The following is a 20,047-nucleotide window of genomic DNA, read 5'->3' as shown; positions in this document are numbered from 1 at the left end:
GCCTCCCGGCGGCAGTTCACACTGCCCTATGCGAACTGCTGGGAGTGTCAGTGAAATGTTAATGACACCCCCAGATCAGTTCGCATATCGCAGTGCGATCTGCAAACTTGGATCGCATGGTGTGAACACCCATGCGATTCAATTCTGCTGCGGACCAAAAAAAGGGTCCCGTGCGAGTTTGCGGCGGGTGCGACACGAATTCAGCCATACTATCTGTATGGCTGAACTCGAATCGCACAGAGATCGGATGCGATTTGCACTGCAGTGCAGTGCGAATCACATCCGTTCTCATAAACCGCTGCAATGTGAACCCAGCCTTAGTGACACTGGCGACGGGGGGTGATCACGGGGTTAAACCTTTATTGGGGGGGTTAGGGGGTACCTTAGAACTAAAGGGGGCTAACCCTAACTGCCCTAACAGTTATTAGTCACAAATGACACCCGCCGGGTGATCAGGGGGTTAAACCTTTATTAGGTAATAAATGGCGGGTGCCCTGAAACTATAAAAAAAATAACTAACCAACCAGCGTCACCTGTAACAGTTATATGGTGATCACTGGTGAAAGGGTTAACTAGGGGGCAATCAGGGGGCTTTATGCGGTAGTATATGGGGGTCCCTGGCGCTATAAAAAGCTGCGGCGAACCTAAATACCTACCTGCCTAACTAGCGTCACCTGTGACACTAATACGGCGATCAGAAAAATGATCGCTTATTAGGCTGGGTTCACACTGGAGCGATGCGGAAACGCCACGAATCCGCGGCAGGTTCCCGCATCGCATGCCTCCCGGCGGCAGTTCACACTGCCCTATGCGAACTGCTGGGAGTGTCAGTGAAATGTTACTGACACCCCCAGATCAGTTCGCATATCACAGTGCGATCTGCAAACTCGGATCGCATGGTGTGAACACCCATGCGATCCGATTCTGCTGCGGGCCAAAAAAAGGGTCCCGTGCGAATTTGCGGCGGGTGCGGCGGGTGTGGCGAATGGCTGAACTCGAATCGCACAGAGATCGGATGTGATTTGCACTGCAGTGCGGTGCGAATCACATTCGTTCTCATAAACCGCTGCAATGTGAACCCAGCCTTAGTGACACTGGCGACGGGGGGTGATCACGGGGTTAAACCTTTATTGGGGGGGTTAGGGGGGTACATTAGAACTAAAGGGGGCTAACCCTAACTGCCCTAACAGTTATTACAGTCACAAATGACACCAATGCAAAAAAAAAAAAAAAAAAAAAAAAAATGACATTGGTGTCACTGTGACTTGGGGGCAGGGGTAATTGGGGGGGTGATCGGGGGGGTGTGAGTGTGCCTGGCATGTTCTACTGTGTGTGTAGAGTGTTGGTGCAACTCACCGATCCGCTCTCCTCCGTGTCGGAACGAAAAATACCGACACGGAGGAGAGAATACATCACTTCCTCTCCTGTGTTTACATTACAGGAGAGGAAGTGATGTCACGGGGGATTTCTATTCGTCGGGAGCGATCGCGAGGGGGTGGCCATGAATGAATGGCCGCCCCCTCGTCCTGGATCGCTCCCGGAGGCACCGGGCGGGGGCCCGATCGGGCCCCCCACCCGCAGGAAGGCAGGGACGTACATGTACGCCCATATGCCTGCCCGTGCCATGCTGTCGACGTACATCGTCGTGCGGCGGTCGGCAACTGGTTAAGAGACTATAATAGGACATAATATTCATGGCAAGGCTGCTCCTAATATGCAAAATTTGCCATAAGGAGACATTTTGGTCAAGTCTACAAAAAGAAGATAGGAGCACTGCACAGATTCTTAGGAGTCCAATGGAAAATATTTACTGTAGTTTCCGCATCTCAAAGTATCTATACATGCCTCCTCCATCGGTTACAAAGTTTAGCATTTCAAATTTAGTCACCATGTCTATACAGTTCTCTAAAAAGGGGATTCCCAGCCCCTGTGCCATCTTGCAGTTTCTGCATAGGTATGGTGACAAAGCTTACAGTTGGAGTAAACTCCCATGGTTGATATCTACCTATAGGTAACCACTTCAGCCCCAGAAGATTTGGCTGCTCAATGACCAGGCCATTTTTTGCGATACGGCACTGCGTCACTTTAAGACCCCTTTCACACTGGGGCGTTTTTCAGGCGTTTTTCATGCGCTTTAGCGTTAAAAAATACGCCTGAAAGAAGCCGCAACTGCAATCCCAATGTAAAAGCCCGAGTGCTTTCACACCGAGATCCCTTTCATACTGGGGCATTTTTCATGCGCTTCAGCGTTAAAAAATGCGCCTGAAAGAAGCTGCAACTGCAATCCCAATGTAAACGCCCGAGTGCTTTCACACCAAGGCGCTGCGCTGGCAGAGCATAAAAAAAGTCCTGCAAGCAGCTTCTTTGCAGCGCTTTTTGAGCGGTGAATAAAGCGCCCCTTCCCATTGAAATCAATGGGAAGCGGCTGTAAAACGCCAGAAAAACGCCTGAAAAACGCTATTGGCAGCAGCGTTTTGTGGGCGCTTTTAACCCTTTATTTGGCCACTAGCAGGGGTTAAAAGCGCCCCAATAACGCTCGAAAAACACTGGTAAAGCGCTGCTAGTTTAAGCGGCGCTTTACGAGCGTTTTTCGGGCGCTGACATTGTGAAAGGGTTCTTAAAAGCACTTGGGCTTTCACATTGGGACTGCAGATGAGGCTTCTTTCAAGCGCTTTATAGGCGCTTTTTTAAACGCTAAAGCGCCTGGAAAACGCCTGAAAAATGCCCCAGTGTGAAAGGGGTCTAACTGACAATTGCGTGGTCGTGCGATGTTGTACCCAATCAAAATTTACGTCCTTTTTTTTTTTTTTTTTTTTTTTACCACAAATAGAGCGCTCTTTTGGTGGTATTTGATCGACAATTTTGAAAAAAAAAAAAAAAAAAGAAAACACCACAATATCTTTTACTTTTTGCTAAAATAAATATACCACATTTTTTATCAAAAAAATGTTCCCCTCAATTTAGGCCAAGATGTATTCTTCTAGATATTTTTGGTAAAGAAATTGCAATAAATGTATAGTGATTGGTTTGCTCAAAAATTTATAGCATCTACAAAATAGGGGATAGATTTATGGCATTTTTATTTTTATTTTTTATTAGTAATGGCAGCGATTTTTATCGGGACTGCGATATTGCGGCAGAAAAATTGTACACTTTTGACAAATTTTTTGGGACCATTGACAATTATACAGTGATCAGTGCTATAAAAATGCACTTGATTACTGTATAAATTTGATTGGCAGTGAAGGGGTTAACACTAGGGGGCAATCAAGGTGTTAACTGTGTTCCCCAGGTGTTCTAACTGTAGGGGGGTGGGACGGAGGAGGAGGAGAAGGAGGAGGCATGGAGGAAGAGGCGAAGGAGAAGGAGGATGAGGAGGATGAGGAGGAGAAGGAGGATGAGGAGGAGGGGGATGGGATGGGATGGGATGGATGAGGAGGAGACAGAGGAGGAGGAGGGGGAATGGGACAGAGGAGGAGGAGGAGGAGGGGGGAATGGGGTGGAGGAGGAGGGGGGGAATGGGGTGGAGGAGGAGGGGGGGAATGGGGTGGAGGAGGAGGGGGGGAATGGGGTGGAGGAGGAGGGGGGGAATGGGGTGGAGATGGAGGGGGGGAATGGGGTGGAGATGGAGGGGGGGAATGGGGTGGAGATGGAGGGGGGGAATGGGATGGAGGAGGAGGAGAGATTGGTGTTCATACTTTGTATGAACATACAATCTGTCTCTACTCCCCTGAAAGAACCGGGCTCTGTGTGTTTACACACAGAGATCCCGGTTCTCGCTCTATCACAAGGGATCACGGGTGCTAAGCGGTCATTGGGCTGTCGGGCACTCGCATTGGCTCCTGGCACAAGCAGCCTCTGGACTTTGTCAGGAGTGGCGATCATGAGCGACCTTTAAGCCTCCTCTTCTATTCATAGAATCCATACTATAGCTGCCATAGTTTAAGATTTCTCTATGAAAGGGGGTGGGCGGAAGGTCCGCCTCCACAATTCTTACAGTACCTTTCATTGATGGGGGCTATAGTACAGCTTCTATGAATGTCAAAGGAAAGGGCGGGCATAGTCAGCATGCTTGATGAGTGTCAATGACAAGTCTAGCGGCTGTATTAACCCCCACAGGACTAGAAGACTACTGCTGCAGGTGTGTGTGTGTTTGGAGGGGGGGGCAGAAGATTTCAACTTTGGAAACCAGCACCAGCGACACTTCCCCAAAAATATAAATACCTTCCCTTGTGTTGATTTGTTAGAAAAATAAAAATCTAAGTTTTGGCTTCAAGCATTACTACTGCCTGGGGCTTGCTGTCCATTTCAGGGACAAGAAGGTAAGTGGAATTTCCACAACCTTGTCACAGACAGTCATTAAAATCTTGACCAAGTGTTTGTTCTTCCCAACATAGGTGTGTGCAGCCTATTGCATTAGTGGGTGTGCACCCCAAAGCTAAAAACACACATGCGTAGGATTCTCAACAGACATTTTAATGTATTAAAACATGGACGGTGTCAGTAGAGCAGGAGGAATCTGTGCTGCACGGGGCGTAGTGCATACGCCTATGCGTCCTAATCAATCAACAGATTGAAAAAAAAATAAAACATTTTTTACCTGGAGCCAAGTTCTAAGCACCCGACTGCTAAAATGTGTATGTTGCAGTTTCCCATTTCATAGGAATATATGTGAATTGTCTGCATTTTTTAATTTCAGCTGCTCTATTACAAAACAGTGCGCTCTTTCATTTATATAGCCTGCTGTTTTCAGTCTTGCTGTAAATGGTCAGTTTATAGCCTCAGATTTCTGTGTATTAACCAGGGTTTTATATGAAAGTCACTGCTTGTGGCTGGTATAGATGTACGGTTATTGTTTTAACTTTTAATACTGCAAGATGAAAAATATCTAGAATTGTTTTACTAAACTCTACATTAATCCTTAAATTACTTTGTTGTTTCATAAGCCATTCAAAAGCCGCATTATAGTGGGAAGAACAATAAAAAAAGGGAAAAAAGTCAAATCAATTGAGAGAAAATGCTTTGCCAGGTAACATATGCTCCACATTTTTACAGCTTGTTTTTGCTTTGTAAATTTATGTCTGCAACATTTATTAGCATGCAGCATGATATTGATGTGCAGAGAGCTAGCGGGGAGCACAAAGCTTATCATTTGTCATGCCAAATTTATACAATAACATTTCAATTATTTTGTACAATACAAAACTACTGTTTCAAGGGCAAAACACAAATATAAAAAAAAAAAATAAAAATAAAAAAAATAAGGGATAATAATGCCACGGGGAAAGAAAACCTAAAGCATATGTAAACCTAATCACTAAAATCTAATATTGGTTTTAAAGCAGAACTATAGGTAAAACTTTTTTCTCATTTTGGATAGAGTAAGGGAGGGTTATAACTCCATCAGTTTGTTTTTTTACATTTTTTGCCAACTCTGCCCCATTCGGGAGATTTACCTTCACTTCCCGTCCCATAGCCAAATAGGAGCCAAACAGGAAGTGAGGAAATCCTTGAGAATTAGGGGATTCTGATTGGTTAGAGTATTGCAAAAGTATTCACCCCCTGTCTTGCAAAAGTATTCACCCCCTTGGCTTTTTACCCTTTTGTTACATTACAGCCTCCATATGTGATGGATCGGAACACAATAGTCTAAGTCGGTGAAGTAAAATTAGAAAAATATATACATAAAACAATTTTTCAGAAATAAAAAAAATGATAATTGGCATATGCATATGTATTCACCCCCTTTGTAGCCTGAACCTGAAGCCCGTAAAAAGCTCTGGTGCAACCAATTACCTTCAGAAGTCACATAATTAGTGAAATGATGTCCACCTGTGTGCAATATAAGTGTCACATGATCTGTCATTAAACATACACACCTTTTTGAAAGGCCTCAGAGGCTGCAACACCTAAACAAGAGGCACCACTAACCAAACACTGCCATGACGGCCAAGGAACTCTCCAAACAAGTAAGGGACAATATTGTTAAATATAAGTCAGGGTTAGGTTATAAACAAAATCCAAATCTTTGATGATCCCTAGGAGAACCATCAAATCTATCACAACCAAATGGAATGAACATGGCACAACAACAAACCTGCCAAGGTGTGTGGCAGAGAAATGCCACACACCAAAACTCACGGACCGGGAAAGGGGGCATTAATCAGGGAGGCAGCACAGAGACCTAAGGTAACCCTGGAGGAGCTGCAGAGTTCCACAGCAGAGACTGGAATATCTGCACATAGGACGACAATAAGCCGTACGCTCCATAGGAGTTGGGCTTTATGGGAGAGTGGCCAGAAGAAAGCCATTACTTTTAACAAAAAACAAAATGGCCCATTTTAAGTTTGTGAAAAGGAATGTGGGAGACTCCCAAAATGTGGAAACATGTAAATGTGTTGGAATGGCCTAGTCAAAGCCCAGACCTCAATCCAATAGAAAATCTGTGGTCAAGACTTAAAGATTGCTGTTCACAAGCACAAACCATCCAACTTGAAGGAGCAGGAGCAGTTTTGCAAAGAGGAATGGGCAAAAATCCCAGTGCTAAGATGTGGCAAGCTCAGAGACTTTTCCAAAGTGACTTGGAGCAGCGATAGCCGAAAAAGGTGGCTTTACAAAGTTTTGACTTTAGGGGGGTGAATAGTTATGCACGTTGACTGTTTCTGTTACTTTGTCCTATTTGTTGTTTGCTTCACAATAAAAAGAAAAAAAAACAATTTTCAAAGTTGTGGGCATGTTCTGTAAATGGTGCAAATCCTCAAACAATCCATGTTAATTCCAGGTTGTGAAGAAACAAAACACGAAAAATGCCAAGGGGGGGGGGGGATACTTTTGCAAGGCACTGTAGATTGCACAGCTTCACCAGATTCTGTGAACACCAGTTTTAGTTAATCTCTAAACGTCAAGACTTCCAATGGTGTGGTTAATCGGCTCTCCATTAAAATATCAGAAGAGCTGGGCAAAAATATCACCCAACACACCAGAAGACTGCCCAATTGACCGCAGAGAACATTTATATAAAATTACTTTCTTCCAATCATGGGACTCTCAGGAAATTGATTTCTGTTTTTCGTCTTAGAAATTTTATTTGTGGAAATGATTGGACATGGATAAGAAAAATGACTACCAGCCATTAAACTGGTTGTCATTTTCATGTACAGTTAAAAAAGGTATATTAAGCGGTTTTATTCTATTTTACTGGCATAGTGGAACGCACACAAATCCCTGCTTCCATCTCCCTTCTATAGATACATGATCACATACACAAGGACTAGTTTGGTCAGAAGATAATTAACTCACCAGTGTGAATTCAGAATGTGGAAAGAAATCAGAACACATTGAAAACCCAAGCAAGCATGCAAAGAACAGCTCCATGCAGCGAGCGTCTCTGGTGAGCATTAAACCAAGTATGATAAGCTAAGAGCACGCTAATCTGTACGTCGAATCAGAACAACTGCTACAGACAATCAATGTTGATTCAACAACAGCCCATTACCGATCTGGTGAAATGGAAAAGCCATTTCTATACTGGCATTTGCCAATGTTTCTACATCTGCTGGATGTGAGGATAAGCATTCAGCCAAAGCAGGTATCCAGCCTGAATGTCAGTTCCCCAAGACCTTTCAGATGAAATTCTGAGACCAAAACCAAGGCATATGGTCAGTGTAGGAGCCCACAACAGTTTTTTCTACAAGCAAGGCATTTTAGAAATGCATTTAAAACCCTTTGTTTCCCAATTGTGGATAAAGTAAGGATAGGTTAGACCTGTGTTCGGGTGTCTGTGTCCCTGTTGGGAAGATTTCCCTTAACTTGCTTGTAAAAAGTGATCAGATAGTCAAATACAGTGAAGAGGAAGTAGAAGCGAGGGCCAAGCCGTGCTGTGTCAATAGGCGCACAGACCCTGGCTCGGGATCAAGCCCACATGAACATCCCTATAGCAAGTGGCTTGCTGTGGGTGCACTTGGAGAAAAGGGAGGAGCCTAGAGCACTGACAGGGGACCCAAGTAGAGGCAGTCAGGACACTGTGCAATACTTTAAGGTCAAGCATAACATGTTTTTTATTTTTATTAAAAAGACACACCAAAAAAAGGCACCAAACAATACAGTTCAATCTATTACGACAAATAATAGATAAGCTGGTTCTAGATGATCTATTATATTCAGTAACCAAAACTGCAGTGTTTGTCCTCATGACATCACAGGAAGCACCCTCATGGCTAACAGAGGACAGAATTAGAAATAGACTTGGGAAGCTTAACATTACTAAATCACCGGGACCAGATGGCTTGCACCCGAGGGTACTTGGGGAACTCAGTCAAGTAATTGCTAGACCATTGTTCCTAATTTCTACTGACTGGAATGGTACCAGCTGATTGGAGAAAAGGCAATGTAGCACCAATATTTTAAAAAAGGGCCAAAATACATCCTTGGGAGTTACAGACCAGTTAGCCCAACATCAATAAAATGCAAGTTCTTGGAGGGGATGATAAGGGACTATATACAAGATTTTAGTAATGAAAATGGTATCATTAGCACTAATCAGCATGGATTCATTAAGAATCGGTCTTGCAAAACCAATCTATTAGCCTTCTATGAGGAGGTGAGCTGCCTTATAGATAAAAGAAGGCCCGTAGACGTGGTGTATCTAGATTTTGCAAAAGCATTTAACAGTTCCCCATAAACATTTACTGTACAAAGTAAGGTCTGTTGGCAAGAACCATAGGGTGAGTACATGGATTGAAAGTGGGTCAGGAGTGGGTAGTGGGGTAGTGGGTTCTGTGCTGAGGACCAATCCTATTTAATGTGTTCATAAACGACCTGGAGGATGGGGTAAACAGCTCAATCTCTGTATTTGCCGGCGACACTAAGCTAAGCAGGGCAATGACTTCTCCACAGAACGTGGAAACCTTGCAAGAGATCTGAACAAATGAATGGGGTGGGAAACTACATGGCAAATGAGGTTTAATGTAGAAAAATGTAAAAGAAATGCACTTGGGTGGCAAAAATATGAATGCAATCTATTTACTATGGGGTGAACCTCTTTGGGAATCTAGGATGGGAAAGGACCTGGAGGTCCTAGTAGATGTTAGGCTCAGCAATAGCATGCAATGCCAAACTGTTACTAACAAAGCAAACAGAATATTGGCATGCATTAAAAAGGGGATTAATACCAGGGATAAAGCAATAATTTTCCCACTCTACAAGACTTTGGTCCGGCCTCACCTGGAGTATGCTGTCCAGTTCTGGGCACCAGTCCTCAGGAAGGATGTACTGGAAATGGGTGCGAGTACAAAAAAGGGCAACAAAGCTAATAAAGGGTCTGGAGGATATTAGTTATGAAGAAAGGTTGCAAGCACTGAACTTATTCTCTCTGGAGAAGAGACGATTGGGAGGGGATAGGATTTCAAATTACAAATACCGTACTGGTGACCCCACAATAGGGATACAACTTTTTTTTAGGAAGGGAGTTTAAACACTTCAATAAATGGCACATTTGCCCCTTCCTGCCCAGGACAATTTTTAGCTTTCAGCATTGTCACACTTTGAATGACAGTTGCGTGGTCATGCAACACTGTACCCGAAATTTTTATAATTTTGTTCCCACAAATAGAGCTTTCTTTTGATGACATTTGATCACCTCTGGGGTTTTTATGTTTTGCTAAACAAAACCAACATTTTTGAAAAAAAACGAAACAAAACAAAAAAAACACACGTTTTCTTAGTTACGGTCATATAATTTTGTTTTCTTCTTCACTAACTGGCGCTGATTAGGTGGCACTGATGAGTTTGCACTAATGAGGAGGCACAAATATGCAGCACTGACAGGTGTTACTGCTGGGCACAGATTGGCACTGTGATGGGCACTGATTGGCACTGTGACTTTGAGGGGCACTGACTGGCAGCTATTGGGCACCGATTGGCAGCCAATTGGCACATCTGATGGGGCTGTGCTGATAATCAATTTGCTGATTATCAGCACAGACCCCCTCTCTGACAGGTAGAGCCACCGATCGGTGCGGCATGCACCTGAACGACCGCAACATACAATGTAATACTGACGTATAATCACACACATAGGTTGGACTTGATGGACTTGTGTCTTTTTTCAACCTCTATGTAACTATATTGTATGTTTGTCCTTATAGATATATTTTACCAAATTATCCCAATATCAGTTAAAGTGGATGTAAACCCGAATTTTTTTAATTTTTTTTTTGTCTGGCACAATATAGAGTATGGAATTTCAGATGATCTGTGCCCAGTCTTGCCACAAAGTTAATCCAGCTCTGAGCAATCCTCATATCTTTTTTCAGTGAAATAAAATGGACAAACTTGGAAAACATTGTTCGTTCTTCCCCCTTGCTGTGGTTGACAGGTGATTTACATATCTTGTACACTAGCCTAAGACATGCATTATTTGTTAATTCCCACCCCCACTCCTTTCTTCTTTCTCTGCCCATATATCTCTCTGCTTCTCTGCCTGTGTCTCGATCCGTCTCTTGATTCCTGTTCTGCACATGCGCAGGAGTAAGGCCTCTTTCACATGGGACGGATCCCTGATGATCTTCCCCGTGGACATCCGCTTGCTCAGCAGGGATGGCTCCGTCGATCTCCGCTGAGCAGGAAGATGACGGGTCCATCTCTGCACACTGTGCAGGAATGGACCTGTCAGAGCGCCGCTCTCCCCTATGGGAAATCAGATTATGACGGACCGCAGAGTCCGTCGTCACCTGATCCGATGACAGATGGAAAAGTCTCTGTCACACCTTTTCGGATCGGAGCAGGTCGGATGCCAGCGGACATGTCCCCGCTGACATCCGACGCTCCATAGGAGGTCTATGGAGCATCCGTTCAGGTCCGCCTAAAAAAATGACAGGCGGACCTGAATGTATCATCCATGAGAGAAAGAAAGAGGCCTAACATGACCACGCTCTGCTTCTTCTTCGCCAGTCTCAGCAGGCGCGAGGCTTGTCCTCGCAACGCTGGCTGGCAGTGGGAGTGTAGTGGTGGGCAGAGGAGTCCTCTGGTGTCACGACTCCGCCCACCGAGCGCCAAAAAAAAAAAACGCCAACAGATTAGAGGATATTGCGAGGCTCCTGCAAGGTGAGGGGGTGACATTTAGAATAGAAGGATACATGCAGGGGGCATGTATAGCATTATTATATAGCGTATTACACGATCTGAAAATTGGAAGTAAAATTTAGTCTGACAAACGATCTGCTGATTTTTGAATCGTTAGTACGGTGCTTTCGCCAGCCAATTGCGTTTTTTCGTCGAACAAAAGCTGGATGTGCAGACTATAACATTTTTGACATACGTGAACTCAACATCTGATTTTCGTTTAACCAGTGTGGTTTTCGTCCGAAAAAATCATAAGAGCAAGACTACGCATGCTCAGAAACAAAAGAATACATACAAAACTACTCAACACATTACGTCACTTCTGAAGTTGAATTCTGTCATACAAGAATTTTCATATGGTGGGTAACCTCTTCACTTTCCACATGAGACTAGCATGCAACAAAAAAACAGACAAACGGTCGTTTGAAAATCTGATCGGGTGCATGAACCTTTAGGCTGCCGTCATATGGTTAGTGTTTCTCCCCCCCCCCCCCCCATATTTTTCCCCATGCACTACACCCTCAATCCATGAACGTTGTCTTCCAACACACTACAACATGGCCTGCAGTGCTTGTCCACGTTAGCTGAGAGCACTCGTTATCAGAACACACATAGGGCTTGTGTCAACAGACAAATGCAGTTTGCATTTGTAATCAATTAGAAATGCTTGTAAGAAAATTTACATATTTTTTCATATTTGATTTTGACCTGCAGCGTACCGGTTTCAAGCTGCTTTTACAATCTTATTGACTTGTAAAAGAGAAAAGCAGCAGTTATAATGCAAACAAAAGCCAGTTGACACAATCCTAACAATTATTTGAACCTATAAAAATAAGTTAACTGTCAATCATACATTTGTATAGCACCAATCATTATTAAATCCTAGCAGGCTGTAGTAAAGCATAAATGTTTTTGGTCTTAGCGGCAAAGATTTGTAGTAAAGCTCTAGTAAAAGAATTTTGTAAATAAGCAGCTCACCCATCATAGAAATGCAAATCCTCATGGCACGTGCAGCGCACAGTTCTCGTCTGTATGAGTTATCCATGAACAAAGATCACCAGCGCCTCTTATAAAAGCCAGCTTTATTAGAACAGATTCGGCAAAGTAACGCTTACACCAAACCGTTCTTAATCAGAGTCCAATTGCAGCAACAGTCTGTATCCGGTAAAAGTGATTGCAGCATTTAGAATAGAACATGATAGAAATAAAAAGTATAAAATATTTAAATTCATCCATCTCCCTTTAGAAGCGACCCATTTACAAAAGCACCATATTCTGGCAGGTTACTCGCCTGCTGCGCTTGCCGTCTCCAACATCATTTGGTTTTGGCAGGGTTTGAAAGAGCGGGCAGCTCCTTGTACTGACTTCAACAATATAATCACCTTACAGTTTAAGTCGCAGATACCTATGCTGAAAGATAAACAAGGGCACACAGAGTATAAAAGGCATCATGTCAGGAAGCCTAAAGACCGTCAGAAGATATAGGACATGACAGATGACATCCGAGACCAACATCACCAACACTGACAATCTCAGAAGCTCTATTCAGGAGACAAAACCAGGTCATATACACAATCTCAAGTTATGGTAACCTGAAATGCTACTTTTCAATTGTAAACAGGGAAGAATATGTCAAAAGGGTAAACAAAATAGTTTCTGGCAGATGCGCAAATTTTTATTTTTTTTGGATAGATGGGTTATACTTGTATTGTGTGCAGCATGCAGTCTGTGTCACCCCTTTTTGCCCCCATCCACCAGGCTGGTATAGAACCCCAATAACTCTCGCCAGTAGACTAGTAGTGTAACAGTGAACAAAACATGCGAAAAGGAACAGGGATGGTCACTGTCTATATTGTTAAAGAAAGTATTTCCTAAAAGAAATGCAGGGGCTGCTCTTTAGAAAACCCTTGTTAAAGTAAATAATGAAAAACGCCCCTGACGATGCACAATCGTGACGAAACGCTGGGTGTATGAGGGACTAGTGACATGCAAAGGAGTGTGGGAGTGGCTTCCATTCTTTATGCTGGCTGTATTTTTATCTTCATGCTGGTAAAACTTCATGCAAAACGTGAGTGTAATTTTATTGGAGTTTCTGAATAAAGAATGTTCGAACTTTCATGGTATTTGCGCAATGAGATAATTTCTTTCATTTCCGCATGTGGCCATTGAATTTCTATTGAGGATATTTCTGTTGGAGTGTGGTGCAGTAAAAACGTATTTTCTGATGATATATTCCGGATTGAGTTGCTGAGTCAGGATAAAGAAGAGTTTGGGGATTTGATTGACAAGGATCGTGCCTTATGTGCATGTGTTATATGCACTGATGGTAAGAGTCAGTATTGTCGGGTGCTGGTGATGGTCCCTCTTCTCTCTTCTTTGGACTGATGCATAAGGATTCTTCCTTAATTGGAATTTGAAACATACCAACTATATATATGAACTTTGGTTTCATTGTGTGTTTTATTTTTATAAGCGCTACACTGTACTTTCCCCTTGTTAAAGCAAGCTGTTGGAAAGGCTTTACTTATTCAATTATTTACATATTCTCAGCAGCAGATGAGCAGCAGTAAGCACTCACTAACCTCTGTATCCAATAGTGCTATGGAGCAATGCAGTGTCAAAAAGTTATCTTTCAATTGTTTTCGTTTCAAAGTTCTTAACATAGTACAAGAATGCAAACAATACCAAGTAAGTGTCAAAAAACGAATGCACCCCTCCATATGACTAAAGGCCAAATTTATAATAACCAGAGTACATACAAATCAAAAAGACATACCCTGATGAGCAGCCTCTACCAAATAGCGCAACAGTTTACCAAAGGCACTAAACTCAAAAGTGTTATCAACCTATTGCAGAAAGTCTAAATATGAAAATAATTCTGAAAGGACTTTACAATAAACTGTAGGTCACACATAGCTCAGTTGCATGGAGAGGTAAGGGAAGGTTAATGTCAAGAATTAGCCCCAGAGCGATACCTCCTTCCTATGGTCCCTGTCAGCATCCGTATAGCAGTTAGACCCCTTTCCCACTGAGGTGCTTTACAGGCACTATAGTGTTAAAAATAGCGCCTGTAAAGCACCTCTCCTTTCACTCCAATGTGAAAGCGCGAGTGCTTTCACACTGGAACGGTGCACTGGCAGGGAGTGAAAAAAATTCCTGCAAGGAGCTACTTTGACAGGCTCCTAAAGCTTCCTGCTAGCGGCCAAAAAAACAACAGTAAACCGCCGACATCTGGGCGCTGCCAGTGTGAAAGTGCACTTTTTAAAACAGAACAAAAAATATTAAAAAAGAAGAAAGTAGAAGCAAAAAAGCAAAGAAAAAAGTAGCAGAAAAGGCCAGCGTGGGTCCTCTCATTTCGGACCTCCAACCACAAGGTGTCCCAGTGTCCAGGGAGCTTGAGGGTACACAACCCAGGGATTCCCCACAAACCTGGCTTGTTTATCTCTAAGGATGCTTGTAAGTTTTTCATTATTAATAATCCAGGATATTTTGTGTTTCACCAGCATGACATTAATCACAGGTGATCAACTTCAAAAGTAGTTTGTCTTGGTAGTTCTCTCAGCAGCTCAGTTCTCCCTGCTCCCCCCTCCCAGCAGTGACTCAGCAGTGCAGCTTTTCCACCTCCTAGCATTTACTCAGCTGCTTAGCGCTCACTACTCCCTCCTCACAACAATGACCCAGCAGCTCAGCTCCCCTTCTCTCACTGCTAAGCAGTGACAACTCCTGCTCCACTATCCAACAGTAACTTACAGTTTTCTAAGCTCTGAGGCAAACAAGAAGCAAGAATTATAGGCAGATGTACAATATAAGCTAACCTGCACAAAGGTGGACTTGTAAAGGGTGAAGGTTTTTTACCTTTATGCATTCTATGCATGAAGATAAAAATCCTTTAGTGTGCAGCTCTACCCAATACATACCTATGCCTGATCCTGATCCAGTGTGAGAGCAAAGACTCTCCTGGATTTTCTCCCTCTCCTCAGTGGCTGAGACGCAACAATGGGAACCAATGGCTCCTGCTGCTATCAATCACAGCCAGTGAGGAGTGAGGGGACGGGACTGAGTCACGCTGTGTGTGTCCCAGAGAAACACACGGGCAGTCTGGGAGCAAGCAAGAATGAGTGCCCCTAGAGCAAGCAGCTTGCTATGGGGGCACTTGGCAAGGGAGAGGGGTCAGAAGCACTGGTGGGGGACTTGAGAAGAGGAGGACCAGGGCTGCTCTGTGCAAAACTATTGCACAGAGCAGGCAAGTATGACATTTGTTATTTTAAAGGAAAAAATTAAATCATGGGGAACTGGACGGTGGGGTCAGAGCACTGTGCCCCGAGTCCACCCAGTTGTACGACAATGAAAATATATATTCGCTATTGTCTTCCCGATTCTCCTCCCAGCCAATCAGGAAGCCAGTCCTGAGACCTGATTGGCCAATGAGGCTTAGGCCTCCCAGCCAATCGTGTCTCAGTCAGGACATACTTCCTGAGGAGAAGCAACAGCCCGGTTGGCTGCTGTCAGTTTGCCGCTGCCCCCCCCCCCAGAAATATTTAGCACCAGCCACCACTGTTTGGAAGGTGGTGGGTATTGGAAATTGCTGTGACACTTTCCTGGGACCCATGGACTAGCCTCTTCACTACCCTGTTTCCCCTCAAATAAGACCTAGCATGAGTGTTGGTGATGGCTGCAATATAAGCCCTAACCCCCAAATAAACCCTACCCTGAGAATAAGAAATAGAAGGACTTTAACCAGGGCTTATTTGGGGGGGTAGGGCTTATATTGCAGCCATCGTCGACAATCACGCTAGGTCTTATTTTAGGGGAAACAGGGTATATTGGACTGTGTGTTTTCAAGCTTATTTTATGTCACCAGAAACCCCTACCACCGATTATCACTGGTTTAGGTATCACAGTGGTGTTTTATTTAGACCCCTTTCACACTGAGGCATTTTTCAGACGCTAAAGGGCTAAACATAGTGCCTGAAAAATGCCTCCTCTGCCATCCCAATGTGAAAGCCTGAGTGCTTTCATACTGGGGAGCTGCGCTGGCAGGAAGTAAAAAAAAAGTCCTACAAAGCAGCATCAGGTGCAGTTAACCCTTTCTTCGGCCACTAGTTGGCGTTAAAAGCACCCCCACTAGCGGCCGAATAGTGCCGCTAAAACAGCGGTAAAGCACCGCTACAATTACCACTAACGATGCTCGCAGCTCTGTGTGAAAGGGCTCTTAAAGCGTCTTTTTGTTGTTTATTATTTATATATTCCACACAATGCATAGGACCGCACATGTAGTGTACTCTTAGCCCTTGTACACATGGTCGGACATTCCGACAACAAAATTCGTCAAATTTTTTCAGATGGATTTTGTCTGAAAGTGGTGTTGCGCACACACACGGTCGGACAAAGTTGTCGAAAAATCCGATCGTTCAGAACGTGATGACATTCGTGCCTTGCGATGGGACTATGTTGCGGCTAGTAGCCAATAGCTTTGGTGTCATAATTTGATCTGAGCATGCGTGGCACTTTGTCCGATCGGAATTCTCTACAAACACGGATCATGTTGTCGGAAAATTTTATAGCCCAGCTCTCAAACTTTGTCGGTCGGATATTCAGACGGAAACAGTCCGATGGAGCCCACACATGGTCGGATTATCTGACAACACGGTCCGATCGGACATTTTCCATCGGAATATCCGACTGTGTGTACAAGGGCTAAGTGTGTTGTATTATACATTATCAGTGTGTTTTACTATGCAGCACTAATGGGGAGTGCTGAACCACATATCTACATTTTAAAACAATAAACCCATAGGTAAACACGCACACACACACACACACACACACACACACACACACACACACACACACACACACAGATGATGCAAATCAAAGATGCATATTTTTTGGAGACGGAACTGTTTCATATACATTATTGGCCACTTGACACATTATTCAAGAGATATTCCAATACATGAATAGATGAATGTTAAAATCTGCTCTGATCATATTTAAATGCCTCCTTTGGAGGCTGGCACACGGAGAGGTGAACAACCTGTGCGAATACAAAATTCATCCAGGGAGTCAAAGCTCCCTGTGTTTGGCTTTTCTGTATGATGCATGCTGTAACAGTCACTAGTTCTGTAGAGAGAGCTACAGAGACTATTCTGCCAGAATTAGAAATCAAAAGAGCACATATTTCTTCACACAGATGATGATAGCTAATGCTCAGGGTGCAAGATGATCAAATCACGTTCTCTTTTCACCAAAGAGTTAAAAAAAAAAAAGTTGTGACCCTACAGAATATATTTAACAAAAAAGACAAAATTATATTGCAAAATGGACAGAAAATAATGATTTCCATAGCCTATGAGGAAAGGTGCATTTTTTTTGTTTTTTTTAATGAGAAAAGTTACCAACACCTTAGTATGTCATTGTTTTTGGACTCAAATGGGCTTATTTAACAAATAAGTGCACAGTGCAGTTACCAATAGCAACCAGTCATTTTTGTATATAGAAGCATTGCAGAGCCAGAGTGCAGCCTGCAAACAATTTTTTTTATAATTTTTTTGTTTCATTTATTTTTTATTTTGCTTTGATAAGATAACGGAAGAGTTGAATTTTTTAAAATGTATTAAGAAAAAATTGTTCACATGTGCAAATAAATCAAACACTTAGGAATATGTTCTTGTTCAATCTACAGTGTTCAGAACTTCTATTCTAGTAAATCCAATTATCAGCATTGCTTTGGTACACAATCAATTTCATCAGTCTGTTGCAGCAGAGGCACTGGAATTATTAAATAAACCTCTAGATACTGCACTCTTCATAAACTTGAGCATGTAAATAAGCAAAAAGAACGAAAGGAAAAAAAAAAAAAAAAAAACACACAAGAACAGTTCATTTTCAAATTTCAAGGAGAAGTATTAATCCATTCAACATCAGAGTTGTTCAATCTCATGATTACAACCTGACCTAGTTGTTGACTCTTGCTTTCGTATAAAAAACAGCTCATCTCCCAACAAAATCTACTTAAAATAGCTAGAAAAGACGGTAATGGAAGGAGGCTGTTGGAAGAATCTACTGATTATGGTAGAGTCAGAATGTCTTAGCTAGTCTGACAACTGCAAACAGCTCCAGCCAATGGATCTCAGAGGAATGAGAAAAATGTCAGGTTAGGCAAAGTACAACCCTAGATTGCAAGCTCCTTGAGCACAGGGACTGATGTGAATACAAAATATATAAAAATGTTACATAGTATGTTGGCACTATAACAATACCATAAATAAACTAAACATTTATTATTTTTAATGATGCCAGTTCCAAACAAAATGGCAAAAAGAAAAAACATGTTGCTATGTAGGTCAAAAACTAAACAAGTAAAATAAAATGCCACCAAAAATCAAACCTTTCCACCAAAACAATACACACTACAAAAACAATATGTCCCTGTTAAACAATACAGATCACAACCAGTTCCCGACCATGTCACGCAGATATACAGTACTGCGGCACAATGGCTCTTCTGGGCAAAATCCCCTATGGGTACGTCCTACCCTTTTTCTGCCACTAGAGGGCATGTGCCTGCTGAACGTCAGGGGGCCCAATGCGTGCGGCTGGTGGGCACGATCGCGTGCACAAGCGTCAGCACAGGGATGTGTCTGTGTGTAAACACACAAGTCAATGTGCTGCCAGAGGAGAGGAGCCATATTGTTTGTTCCTGATGTAGCGCCCCCTACCTTTTTAGTAGGTGCTTAGTGGTATTTTTGATAGTGTAGGATGTAGAGATAGGTAAATTGGGCCAGGGCCATGTCTTTTTTTGCTGGGCCTAGTTGTGGATTTGGGGTTGGGAGTGTCAGAGTAGAAGGGGGTGTGGCCGCCTACACTTGGGCTCAGGGATACCTCCTCTGCTTGACAGTGGACTCTGCTGGCAAGAGAGGATGGGCTGAGACCTGAGCGGTAGGAAACCCCATGTGAGAGAATTGACCAATGGTTAATTTTTGTGGTCACAGAAGGAGGTCTCTCATAAAAGGGGGGGGGGGGGTCACATGTCCTCGGGAGGTTCAAGGAAGGGAGTTCGAGGTCCAGAGGTTCGGGACCGGAGGCCCGGGGGTTCAGAGACCCCGGAGTCTCTGAAAAGGTGGCTTGAAGGTCCGGGAGTTCAAAGATCCTGGAGTCGGATAGCAGGAGGTGACTCCAGGGAGGCCAAGGTCGGGTACCCTGGAGCAGGAGTCATGTAACGCTGGAGGAATACTGGGACGCCCCAGGTGGGGGATTACTGGATTGCACGGGAGGAGGAAGTAGGAACTAAGAGGAAGAATGGGAAACAACCTTCTGTGAGTAGAACATGGACTATTGTTGGGAGAGTGCAAAGGGAGTGCAAAACCCAGTGGAGCTATTCAGAAATCTTATGCTGTGTATCCAAGTACCACAGTATTAAACACTTGTTGGGGTTAGTGAAGGAGGTTGCAAGTCACGGAAATAGGTGGTGAGGCCTAGGACTTTGAGTTTCAACATCCTCAGCATTATTCAGAGTGATGCTCATCTGCCCATAGTGAGAGTGGGCTAAAGAAATCAGAGCAGGATCGCTGACAAGGAAATCAAATCCACAAAGCCACGGCTATGATTTAATATTCCCTTTCATTTCAAATTTGGGAATTAACAGGGCATCTCATATGCTTTATTAGACTGCCCTATCAAATGTATTCCCAAATAAAGCAACTTGAAAAGTTCAGAGTGTGAAGTGCTGTGTTATGGAATTGCATGGGAGGATTAGAACTGGAGAAGGCTGGCATAAGGTAAATGAACAAAATCAGCAGCCCCCAAGGGGGTAGTGCGCTACACTACTAAGTAGAAAAAACTATATATGTCTCCTCTCCTAGTCACTCACATTCCCATACAGTTAGAACACACAATTAACCCCTTGATTGACCACCTAGTGTTA

General features: G+C 43.4%; 1 protein-coding gene across 5 annotated transcripts in view; it reads right to left on the bottom strand.

Moving 5' to 3' along the window:
* PLCH2 (phospholipase C eta 2) overlaps positions 1-20,047 on the bottom strand; it is a 998,026-nt gene that overhangs the window by 329,581 nt on the left and 648,398 nt on the right. The gene's annotated exons all lie outside the window — the stretch shown is intronic.

This window comes from Lithobates pipiens, unplaced genomic scaffold, assembly GCF_037356315.1.
Source record: "Lithobates pipiens isolate NorthernLeopardFrog02 unplaced genomic scaffold, aLitPip1_a1.2 Scaffold_27, whole genome shotgun sequence".
Lineage (NCBI taxonomy): Eukaryota > Metazoa > Chordata > Amphibia > Anura > Ranidae > Lithobates > Lithobates pipiens.
Note: the sequence above shows the minus strand (reverse complement) of the source record. Positions and strands in the feature narration are given on the sequence as shown.